The following is a 13,272-nucleotide window of genomic DNA, read 5'->3' as shown; positions in this document are numbered from 1 at the left end:
TCCCTCAGACCCTAAGTTTGTAGAGCTTGGGGCTGAGAACCCTCAGCAAATTTTGCTTGCCCTCCAGTAGCCACGCCCCCCGGTAGCTGGTGCAAGAGACCTCAGTTGTCAGCACTGGAGGGAGCGGTAGCCAGGAGTTCCGCACCGCGGGTCCCGCGCCACTCCTGATTCCCTCAGTCTGGCAACCGCGCTCACAGGAGAGCTGGGAGGGGCCCTTAAGGTTTCCCCGCTGTGTGGAGAGGGAAGGCTAGGGGGTTACACACCTGTCGCCGCTGGTTTCAATGAAGTTATCTCCTCCGCCGCATTCTGGTAACGTCAGTTCTCTGTCATGGTGGTATCCCATGCAAATGGCGACAGTTCGTTCCCTTTGCCGGGTGACCAATGCAACGGGTGGGTCCTGACTGTCTCTCCCAAGCTCCGTTTCAATCCTGTGGCCACTGCCTATGAAGGCTCGGTTGGCATTAACCTCCGTAGGATCAGAAGGGCCGACCAGTTGTTTCAGCGGGATTGTTTAGTGCTGAGTCACAGCAGTTTGTCTGTGAGAAGCAGGCAAACGGGAGCTTGAATTCAGCCGATCAGGGCTCGGTGTGTGTTCTGAGAGGCCCAGACTGTTCGCCCCAGATCCACGTCAGCTCAGCATTGCCTAGTGATCCTGAGCAAACAGCATTTAGACGGTTTACGACTCCCTATGCCCGCGCAGCTGAAGAGGTCAGAGACTTGATCTCTCCGCGCCCGCCGCCATGTTGGATCTCCTCTTCAACTGTTGGGGGAAATTTATTTGAAGCTAATCCTGTTTGTGTGTGCTTTCTTATCTCACTAGCAACAGGACTTTTTTATTTTCAACTTCTCTCTCTAGTGCATCTCTAAAGATTTTTCCTCCCTAAAATAAATTTTTTTAAGAAACTCAGAATTCCTCCATTGAGCCTAGATTCTTTTTCATTTCCTACAGTATCTCTCACACCCACTCACAACCAACTCCAAGAAAAAAAGACTCTACACTGAATAACCTCTTCTTTCCCTGTTTCATTCACTCTTCAACCTCATGTAAGCAAGTTCCCACTCATAACTATTTAAGCTCCTCAAGCAAAAGTCATCAATGACCCCCAGAAGATCCAGTGGATATTTTTAGTTTTCTGCATGTTTAATTTCTCCCCAGCATTCAACTACTAAATGTTCCCTCATCATTAGAGGAAACAACCCCACTTGATTTCTGTAACTTTATGCTTTCTGGGTTTCCTATCCCACCATTCAACCCACATCTTCTCAGACTTTTTCAATTCTTGCCTTTGTTTTATTTTGTTTTAATTTTGTAGTGGGCTTTGTGTTGTTTTGCTTTTGTTGTGTGTGTGTGTGTGTGTGTTGTCGGTCAAACCCAGGAACTTGTGCATGTTAATCAAGCAAGCTCTATGCCCACTTCACAACTCCTGCTCTTTAAGTAGTGGTGCTCCCTAGGGTTCTGTTCTTGGTCCTCCTGTCATCCTGCTTTGCAAATTGCCCCTGAGTAACTTTTTCCCCCTTCTCTTGACTTCATCTACCAACCATGTGTTCATAATATCTCTATCTCCCACCCAGAGATTCTTCCCAGCCTCATTGTCATGTATTTATTCAATTATTCCAATTCACCTAAATCAAGTGCCTCTTATGTGCAGGATGACTCAAATTATCTAAGGCACAAGTCTGATCACATCATTTCCCTGATTATAATTATTCTATGTCCCCCATATTGACAATGAAATACACCTCAAATGCCTTATGATGTAAAACGTATTCTGCACTCAAACCCTTAGCTATGCTCCCATTTTACTTCTTGGCTTGAGCAAGCCTCATCACCTCTTCACAGTCACTCTTCACCCCACCTGTGTCTAACAGCCTGCAGTTTCTTCAGATAATTCAGTCTTCTTTACACATCCACTCCTTCCATATTTAAGAGATTCTTTGCATCTTGGATACCTGAGCTCCCTACCTGGAACATGCCTAGTAATCCTTCAAAACCAATTAGCATTTCCTCTATGAAGCAATTTCTAAACATCCCAACAAGTAGTGTTTGTAAATTCCCTCTGCACCCTTACAGCATTCTGCACTTCTTTCATAGCATATACAAAAGTCCATTACCTATGTTTTTTTTCCTTATCATTAACACATGTTTACTTATTTACCTTTCCTTACCAGACAGTGAGCAAATTGACAAAGATGCTAACATAGTTCCCTTTATATTTGCATTGATTTGTACAGTGACACACAATTCTGTAAAATATTTACTAAGCAAAATTAATCAAGTGACAAGTTAGACAAAGGATTTTTGCATATGTGATATCTTCATCCAAACAAATACTTCTCAAACACTAAGGCAGCTATGAGGGAATGTTTTGAGACAGAGGTGGGAATACCCTTTAAGTTACACTGGCATTGATGGTGCTCATACTATTCCTGCCTATGGAGCTTCTGCCTTGGCATTATATTAACAACGAGGTAGTAGAGAACTCAACTTGGCACAAAGTTGGTCATACAGATTCTGGCCTCCTCTGTGCATTACTTTATACCTCACTGCAGGTAACAAAGCCTCCTATAATTTTCAGAAATGTTTATAACAAGCCACAGCCTTTTTCTTCAAAATGGGCATGATGACCAAGAGTTGACACCACAACAATGAGTCACCATATTTCTCCAAGACATTGGAGGGTATTAAATTAAAGGAATGAGCTTAGACTTGAATCTGTCTAAATTGATATTTTGATATTTGCTACAAATAACTTTAATATTATCAAGTTTTCTTTAAAAAAACACTCAAATAACAAAGAGAAACATAGCTGAGGATACAACATTGAAACATTTTTTGTTGTTTTCATGTAAGTTATACTTATATCTAATTGGAAAACAGAGCATATGGTACAGAGAATCTAAAAGCAAGGTTTGTTGCATGTATAAATAAAAGGATTTTTTCCCAACATTCACTTCAAAATTTAAAATTTCCAATAACTATATAGTCAACAATCACTATAGAAATATCCTATATGACTCCTTTAAACTTGTATAATAAAATTTTGAAATTTTAATAACTCAAACAGTTTCTTTAGGGTGGAGAAACTTTAATCAAGCTCAACAGTTTTCTAAATAACCTGTGTTCAAAATGATTGAAAACACACACCCATAAAAATTCTACTCTACATAAGGTGATATTTCCTTTGTAATCAGCATCATAATCACTTACAATTCAGGTTTATTTTTAAATAGTTGATTAAATGTTTCGTTTCTGCCAACATATCCATTTTGAATTATCCTCCTTAATGAGACAGATTTACGCTTTTCAGATTGATTTTAATGTTTTCACATTCAACTGGAAAGAAACTGAACAAATGTTCTGTGTAGGAGAAAATAGACATTAAAACAAGAGAAGTCCTTCATTGGTTTCTGGTAGAATTGGGGAAATATTATCTCCTACCTCTTTGTATAACAAAATACAGAAAACTGTATTTGAAAAATATTTGTTCAAAATATTTGGGTCAGGAAAAGCATTATGGAAATCATCATATTGATAGGTTAAGTTCTTTTACATAGATGATTTCTTCAAAATGTCAAAGTGTAATGAAATAGACAACATGATATCAATTATATTTTAAATGATTTTTTTCAGTGTTGCAAATCCAACCCAGGGCCTCATGCATGCTAGATGTGCTAGGCAAGAGCTCACCTCTGAGCTACTTCCATAGCCCCCTGAATCATTTTTTTGATGAGTACTATTAGTTATCATTCTTGAGTTCTGGATTTCTTAGACTTTCTAGCCATTTGGAAACCAGATAAATAAGTTTATTTGAGGTTTGGAAGAGGACTTCCTCTGAGGATAATTTTAAAAACTGGATAATTCTCTGCCCTGGAAATTAAATCTCAAGAACATTAGGCCTGATCCCTATATCCTTTTCATTTTCTTGTCTACATTTTCTCTTCAGGTTATCTGTTCATATCAAAGCGTCGGTTGAGGAACAGTGGCATCAGCATTATCTGGGAACTTGTTAGAAATGCTTATTTTCAACATCTTACACCTCAGAGCTTCTAGAAACTCTGAGGATGATCCCCAGCAAATGGTGTTTTAACAAATCTTCCAGGTGGTTTAAACACACTGAGCTAATGACTTCTTGTACCTGATAATTATCAACCCTCTTGAAATATTCCTGTTGATGTTTTAATAGTCATTTTACACTTAATATATCTGAAAAGAGATTTGAGCTTTCTCTTCCAAATCTCTCTATTTCGGCAAATGGCACTAGCCTTGATTCAACTGACTCAAGTTCAAAACTACGCCATCCATGACAACGACTCCTGTTGGCTCACATTCCTCCACCCTTTCCATTACAAACTCCTGTCTATTTTGCCTCCCAAATGTATTCAAAATCCACTTATTCCTCTATAAACCTTCTCCTCCTACACACTTTTCCAACCTACCTTCTAAATGTTCTTTCTCTTCCTGTTTTCTTCTTCTCTGATCCATTATTCATATGACAGAATAATTTTTAAATTCAAATCATATTATGTATGATTAAATTCAAATCCCTTATTAAAAGTTTATATTGTCTTTGGGTTGCTCTTGAGATAAAATTCAATTGCCTTACATAAACTAGAAAGCCTCCTATGATCTGTCTTCTGCCTTCCTCTTCCTTACCTCACAAGACTAAATTCCCACCATGCAACAAACAAAATGTGCCAAGAACTTCTTCCACCTAGAATCCTTGATCTTGCAGTTCCCTGTGCCTAAAATGTTCTTCTCTCAGGTCCTCGAAAGGCTAGCTCATTGTCATCCCTCACTCAGCTAAAGGGATGATTCCTCAGATATACCTTTCCTAACCCATTTAAAACAAGCCCCCTCCATTCTATTACACAGGTTCTTTTACAAGATCCTTCAGAGTAAATATCATACTGTATAATCACCTTCTTTTTGTGTTTATTTGCTTGTTATTGTCTGCCTATGCCACTAAACTCTAAGTTCCTCAAGAACAAAATCTTCTTCTATTTTGCTGCTCTATTTCAGATTCCTAGTACAGTACCTCAAAATTAATACTTAAATAAATAAGGCAGCATTGTTTCTGGTTGAGCTTCTTAATGCAGCATAAATAACAATTTACTTGAAATCACAGGATAAGGAAGACATATATTTTTTTTCACAATTTACACCCAAATGCTTGAAATAAAAAAAATAATTTGAATTAACAATTTAAAATATTTGATGTTGAAATAAATATGAAAAAATTATGGACTGGAACTGAACATTTACATGATTTTTTAAAACATAAAATCTTGTAGGAATGTCAGGTAGCTTCAATATGTACATCTTTAGGCCTTTGTGGCATAATTGACCTTCCTCTGTTCTTAGAGAAATCTTGGGAGAAAAGTTTAAGAATCACAAAAGACACTGATCCTTTGAAATCTGGTTAAAATATATCACTTCCCTGCTCCCTGCTTTGTGTAGTCTACCATCTTGTGTTTCTACTCTGGTCCTGACACCATCCTAAGTATATTTAATCCTGTTAAGAATGCTGCAAAGTATATATCTTTAATTTCAAGAAGCTAAAGTTCAGAGAAGCTGAACAATTTGACCAATGCCAAATAGCTATTAAGTGGATGGTTCTAAAGACTACCCTCTCTAGGACATCACTGTTTCCTGAAATGTATTCTATAAACAAAATGTTCTTAGAATTTTAGAAGGAAAAAAAATCCAAGGTTAAGTAGCTAAGAAAAGCTCTGTAATCTTTGATTTCAAGTATTGGCAACTCTGTAGTGACACAGCTACTCCCCCATACTGACATTTGGGGAATAATTGATTATGTAACTTCGGAAAACAATGCTGACAATTATCTAACAACTTCCTAGTATCTACCCTAGATACATACTTACAAATGTCTACAAAAAGCCTTATGCTACTACCTCAGACCTTTCCTGACCCATCTCTATAATTCATCCCCTCTCCCTTCCTTCCTGTCTTCTTCATGGTCTGTATCAAAGTGTAACAATGCCAAATATTTTATGCACTTTTTTATTTTTTTATATTCTATTCTCCAGCCCTCACTAGAATGTGAGCTCCACTGAGGGCAGGTACTTAGTCTAGATTTCTGTGTAACTTGTTCATTGCTGTATCTCCAGTGCCGGCACATAGTTAGGCACTCATTAAATGTTTGTTAAACAAATGAGCAAAATATTGTAAAGTAAAGTTGTTTTAAATATTTTGCTATTGTAAATGATATGTTCATATATTTTTTTCTTGAATGATTTTGTCTGTATTGCTGATCATTTTCTTTGGATTAATTTCTTGAAATTGGCATTATTAAATCAAAAAGTTTCATTTACAAAAATAGCATTGTGGGCTGGGGATGTGGCTCAAGCAGTAGCGCGCTCGCTTGGCATGCGTGCGGCCCGGGTTCAATCCTCAGCACCACATACAGACAAAGATGTTGTGTCCGCCAAATACTAAAAAATAAATATTAAAATTCTCTCTCTCTCTCCCTCTTTCTCACTCTCTCTCACTCTTTCTTTAAAAAAAATAGCATTGTGTACAAGAATGTCTACTGTGACATTGTTTAGGAAAGAAAAACTATAGTAATCTCAAAACCCATTAGTGGTAAAATGGTTAAATAAACTAAAGCCTATCCATGTATGAAAGAATATGTATTAGTAGTACAACAAGTCAGGTAGGCTATCTAGTTATTTTCCACTTTTTTTCCCACCCTCAGAGACATTCTCTGTCTCCCTCTGCCCTGCACTGATCCCTAGGAGTTTGCCCTCTATAAACTACATCACCTGAGCCCCACTGCAGGCCGACTTTCCATAACAGCCAATAGGAGACACCAGTAGAAAACAAGAAGTGAGACAACTCAGGCCACTTCTCACCTGTTCTCTCCCTGTTTGATACCTCATTTCCGGTCATTGATGTATTCAGAACTTGAATTCCCTATGAACAGATGGCTGTCACTGTCTCGGGTAATATGATCCTCCTCATTCCCCTTCCAGATGAGATCTTCATTAATTCCTGTTTCCAATCTCTTGGTAACTCATTCCACTAAGTTAGTTTCCTGAACCCTTCACATTCCTCAGGCAGACTTTTCACTAAAGTCTCTTGGGCCACTTGAATTAGTTCTACTTCTTGCCCAAACCCTGACTGGCTATGTGTGTGTGGTGTATATAGAATAGGTCTCCAAGATATTTTATTCAGGGAAAAATGCAAATCGCAGCATAATTATGGTAAATTAACAAAATTATTCCAAATATTTCTAGGTGCATATATGTACTTGTGAATGTACAGAAACATGTCTGGAAAGATATTTTTAAATATAATAAGACTTGGAATGATAAAATATTCACAGGAAATGGGATTGGGTTATCATGTAAGAGAGATTTTACAATATCTTAATTTTTTTTAAATAAATACATCCATGGGCTACATTTTATATGGTCTAGGAAGTGCTTCCCCAGGACCCCTGGCTCTTAGAACTTTCTGTTTGGATTTTGATTCCCGAAGTCTTCTAATTCTGTAACACTGTTCATGTATATTTTCTCACTCATTATTCTGCTCGGGGACCACCTCTTCATTAGTGGTCTCTTTCAGGGAGGGAAAGACATTATTTCAGTTTACCATCAAGAATCCCAAAGGGAAACCCTGGGAACATTGTTGGTCCTGTTCTAAGTGTGTCCTACTCAACATCCTAAAGCTATACTGTCCAATATGGTAGCTACTCATCATATGTGGCTCTTAAGCTCTTGAAATGTGGCTAGCTAGTTTGAAATGTACTGTAAGTATAAAATATATAGGATACTTCAAAGATCAAGTACAAAAAACAAGAATGTAATATAACTAATGATTTTCATATTGATTACATGTTGCAATGACAATATATTAATAAAATTATTTTCCTCTGTTCTTTTTAGCCTTTTAATAAAGCTACTAGAAAATGAAACTTGCATCTGTAGCTTTAATTGTATTTCTATTGGAGAGTACTGTCTTAGAGAATGCCCACAGATTTTTACTTTAAGATAATGTACTTCCAGAGGGCAGTCAGGTAACTGGTAGCATAATTTTGACAGATGAACATGTGTCAGTACCTCCAGGAGGCAGTTCTTGCACCCACAGGGTAAGGACACAACACAATCAGAACCCTGTGCACCTTTCTTGACATCAACCTTCAGAATCTAGAAAATTAAGCTGAATTTATTGATTGTGCTCAGACTAAGTATTTCCCCTGTTATAAATCTGGGATACAGGAAAAAGAACTTAAATTTATTGATTGAGTTAGATTTCTATTAATCACAGTTCACAGATGAATAGGACACATGCCTTGAGGAGCCAACAATCTACTAAGAAAGAGATAAATGAGTTAGTTGCCAATGATGGTACAGTGCTCAAATGTCATGATAGGCAGCTACACAGGATATTCTGAGAACAAAAAAGAAGATCACAATAATTCACGCTGGAAAAGTCAAGGTAAGGTAGTGTGAAGCAATGCCTCATTGAGTTGGGAAGGAGTGAACATAAATGAGCTGGCCTGAATTGGGAATGGAATTCTAGATGGAAGGAGAAGCAGGTACACACGCCTGGAGGAGAGAAAGTTGCTGGGGGAGCTGTATGGAGCCCAGAATGATTTTAGTAAGGGATTGTAGAAGAACATGGTTTTGAGTAAGAAAGGACACATAGGTAGCCACAAGACACATTACTGATCACGCTGGAATTAAGACATCATTTTTTAATTAATAGTATAAAAATAGAATAAATAATTTCATCTGATGTGTTTCCAAAAGATAGCATTGACACATGAAAATTGGCGTGGACTTGAGGCAGAGTGGCTATTTGAACTGTTGCAGTCTACACTGTAAGAATAAACTACAGCAGGATGAACCAGGATGACAACAATAAGATGCAAGTTCAATGGTCAGCACTTGGTGATGGATAGGACATTGAGAGTTGGAAAAGTCAAGAATAAAGAGTGGAACAGTGCAAGAAATCAACAAATATTTACTGTGCTCCTTCTACACGCCAGGAACTCTACTCCCTTAAAACTCCTAAACAAACTATTAGCAACTTTCCAGGATCAAAACAGAGAATCAAGGGAAAAAAAATCTCAAGAGGCCTATTTTCTGTATCTTTAGACACTGTTCTATATTCCACCAGATCCACTGTTGTGCAAATAAAAGTTGGTTTAATTTAATTGTCCAGTGACATTTTCTTATTATTTCAGCATTCATAATTTATAACACAAGTTCTCAATTCTCCCTTTTAGAATTCAGGTTAATGTAATGTATTTTCTGTTCCTATAATGACAATCCTTCATATTGTTTCAAAAATGTTTCAATCACAAATAATCATCATGCCTTCTTCTCTGTTAATGTGAAAATTAGTTTAGTCAAAAACATCTGTCGGTTTAATAATAAGAGATTTTTTAATAAGCTGCCAACTTTATAACACTTTAAATTGAGACAATAATTAAAATAAGTTGTGAAAGGAACATCTGTAAATCAGGTCATATCATACAAGTAAAATTACATAAAATCTAATGCACTATTATAGATTATTTTTGGCATTTGTTGAGCTACAGAAAATAAATCATTATAGTATCATATAACTTAGTCAATATGAAACATTAAGGAATATACAAGATAAACATAAAAGATCAAAGTCATTTGATTTATCAAGTACTTTACAGGGTTGACGTCTATCTACTTATAAAAGGTAAGTATAATTTAGACAAATTTTATTTAAAATAAGAGTGGATAATTTGCCAAAACGTGAATATAATATTCTACTCTAAGATGAAAGTCTTTAATGTAATATTGCTTTTTATTAAAGCATTATATTTATACTTAGTATCTGGGTCCCTTTTGACATAATTATACATACAAGGAATTTTATTTAAACCCCATCCCCCTCCCTGATCCTTTCCTCCATCCCCCTTTTCTCTCTCTACTGATTTTCCTTTATTAATTCCTTTATTAATTTTGATTGGCTCTTTCTATACATACATAAAGGAGATATTTCCTTTGGTACATTTATATATGTATATAATGTAATTCTGTTAGATATATGCCATATTTCTTTCCCGATGCCTTCCTTCCTCCCTCCAATTCTCCTATTTCGACTCCACTTGTCTTCTTTATATCTTTGTGATGTTAAATCCCTTGTCTTTTTTTCTTCATTTTGCTTTAGCCTCCATATATGAGGTAAAACATTCATCCCTTGATCTTTTGAGTCTGGCTTATTTCACTTAGCACGAATTTCTCCATTTCCATTCTTTTCCAGGCAAATGCCATTATTTCATTCTTCTTTATGGCTGAGTAAAATGCTGTTCTGTATATATACCACTCATTTGGGTTGATTCCATAACTTGAATGTTGTGAATTGTGCTGCTATAAGCATTGAGGTAGCTGTACCACTGTAACATACTGATTTTAGTTCTTTTGAATAAATACTCACAAATGGAATAGTTGGGTCATGTGGTGTTTCCATTCCTAGTGTTTTTTTGAGGAATCTCAATATTGCTTTCCAGGGTGGCTGAACTAATTTTCAGTCCCACCAACAATGTATGAATGTAACTTTTTCCCCATATCTTTGCAGCATGCATTATTATTATTATTTTTTGCTTACTTGCTAATTGCCATTCTGACTCGACTGAGATTAACTCTTACTGTAGTTTAGATTTACATTTCACTAATTGCTAGAGGAAACTTTATTTGTATATTTCTTGGCCATTTGTGTTTCTTCTTCTGAGAAGTTTCTGTTTCGTTCTTTTGTCCATTTATTGACTGCATTTTTTAAAAAAATTTTTTTTGGTGTTAAGTTTTTTGAGTTCTTAGTATATTCTGAATATTAATTCCCTGTCAGAGGAATAGCTGGAAAAAAAAATGTCTCCCATTCTGTAGGTTCTCTCTTCACTATCTTATTTCACTTGCTGAGCAGACGCTTTTATTTGATTGGTATCCCACTTCTTGATTCTTGGGTTTTATTTCTTGTGCTTTGGGCATCTTGTTGAGAAGTCAGTGCCTGCACCTATATGATGGAGTGTGGACCCTACATTTTCTTCTAGTAGTTGCAAGCTTTCTGGTATAATTTCTCAGTCTTTCATCCATTTCAATTTGACTTTGGAACTGCTTGAAAAATTACTAAATTCATTCTTCTACACAGGATATCCAGTTTTCCTAGCATCATTTATTGTACAAGCTGTCTCTTATCCAACGTCTATCTTTGGCACTTTTTTCAAATATCAAATGACTGCAAAATTTTTGAATTTGTCTCTGTGTCTTCTATTTTATTCCATTGGTCTTCATGTCTATTATGAGGCAAACAGCATGTTGGTTTTACTACTATAGTTCTGTAGAATAATTTGAGATCAAGTATTGTGATGCCTCTGCATCACTTTTCTTACTCAGAATTGCTTTGGCTGGATCTCTTATTCTTCCAAAAATATGAGATTATTTTTTCTAAGTTTTATGAAGAATGTCATTGGTATTTTGATGGGGATTGCTTTGAATGTGTAAATTGCTTTGGTAGTATGGCCATTTAACAATATAAATTTTACCTATTCAAGAACATGGGAAGCCTTTCTATCTTCTGATGTCTTCTTCAATTTCTTTCTTTAGTGGTAGTTTACATTGTAGAGATCATTTACATCCTGGGTTACGTTAATTTCCAGTTTTGTTTTGTTATTTTTGAGAATAATGTGAAGGAGATAATTTTTCTCATTTATTTCTCAGATGAATCACTATTGGAGTATAGAAAAGCTATTCATTTATAACTGTGGATCTTGTATCCTCTGCTTTGCTAAATCTATTTATCTGTTTTAGGACTCTTCTGGTGGAACTTTTTGGGTCTTCTAGATATACAATCATGTCACCTTCAACCATTGATAGTTTGACTTCTGTTTTCCTATATGCTTCTTTTTAATTTCCTTCTCTTTCCTGATTGTTCTAGCTAGAATTTCAAGGTCTATATTGAACAGAGTGGTGAGCATGCATATCCTTTTCTTGTTTTTGATTTTAGAGGAAAAGCTTTCGGTTTTTCTCCATTTAGTCTGATGTTGGCTTTGAGATTGTGGCATATAGCCTTTATAATGTTGAAGTACGTTCCTTCTATCTAGAGTTTTTCCAGTGATTTTAATATAAATTGTTGTCTTTCTCTTTTCCGGTATGGTGAAAATTTTCTGTTTCAATCTAATAGATTTTAGCTTGTCTCTCCATGGTTTCTTCTATTCCAATTATTCTCAGATTTGTATTTTTTTTATGTTTTCTCAGACTTCTTGTACATTTTAGCCATGTTCTTTTTTTTCTTTTTCCTTATTGTATTCTGTGTTCTCAAATTCATGTATTTTGTCTTCAAGGCCTGAGAATCTGTCAAGGGCTGAAGGTCTATTTTCTATGCAATCTAACCTGTTGGTGGTGCTTTCAAGTGAATTTTTAATTTGATTCATTATGTCTTTCATTGTCAAGAGTTCTGATTGTTGTCTTTTCAAGATTTCTGTTTCTTTATTGATGTGGTCTTCCATCTCCCTTATTTGCTCTCTCAATTCATTTAATAGATCCTCTTTTAGTTCACTAAACATGTTAATGATAAGAGTTTTGTAATCTTCTTTTGAAACTTCATCCTCTTCAATATCTGTGAAGTCCTTTTCGATGGGCGGGGTTGTGAATTTGGAAAGCAGAAGACTTGTTTTCCTGCTTCCCCATGTTTTCAGAGGTCCTGGACTTGTGCATCAATTGAGATAGATTCACAATCCTCTTTTATATGCTTGTTCTTTTTAATTCTAGGATTCCTTTCTGGTTTTGGTATAGGAGTTGATGTCAAATTTTATGTTAAAGGACATAAAATTCCCCTTTGCTTGTTCCTTCTTGGGGTAGTTTTTGGTTTGATGTTTTTGTCTCCCCAATTCTATGAGTTGTTTTGTCTCAGGTGGAGTTAGACCTTGTGTGGGGTGAGATTCACTGTTGTGTGGCTAAGTTGTGAGTATTTCTCAGTAGCAGCATCTCTACATTCTGATCTTGAAGTGTCACAATCACTTCCCTCTGCTCTGTGGGGTATGGTGGTATGGAGCCAGGAGTAGCACTAATGTCACCCACGATGTATAGTTTTGAGATATGTGCCCTGTATCTACTTTGACATGTATAATACTAATGGCTGCTTATATAGAAATGGTTGTGTCTGCATTTAACATAGGTGCCAGAAATAAATAACTGTGGACTAGATCAGGCATTCAACATCAGCATCTACTATGTCATCTACTATATTAATAATCACATCCAGGTGTGGTG

This window comes from Marmota marmota, unplaced genomic scaffold (genome assembly GCF_001458135.2).
Source record: "Marmota marmota marmota unplaced genomic scaffold, marMar, whole genome shotgun sequence".
Lineage (NCBI taxonomy): Eukaryota > Metazoa > Chordata > Mammalia > Rodentia > Sciuridae > Marmota > Marmota marmota.
Note: the sequence above shows the minus strand (reverse complement) of the source record.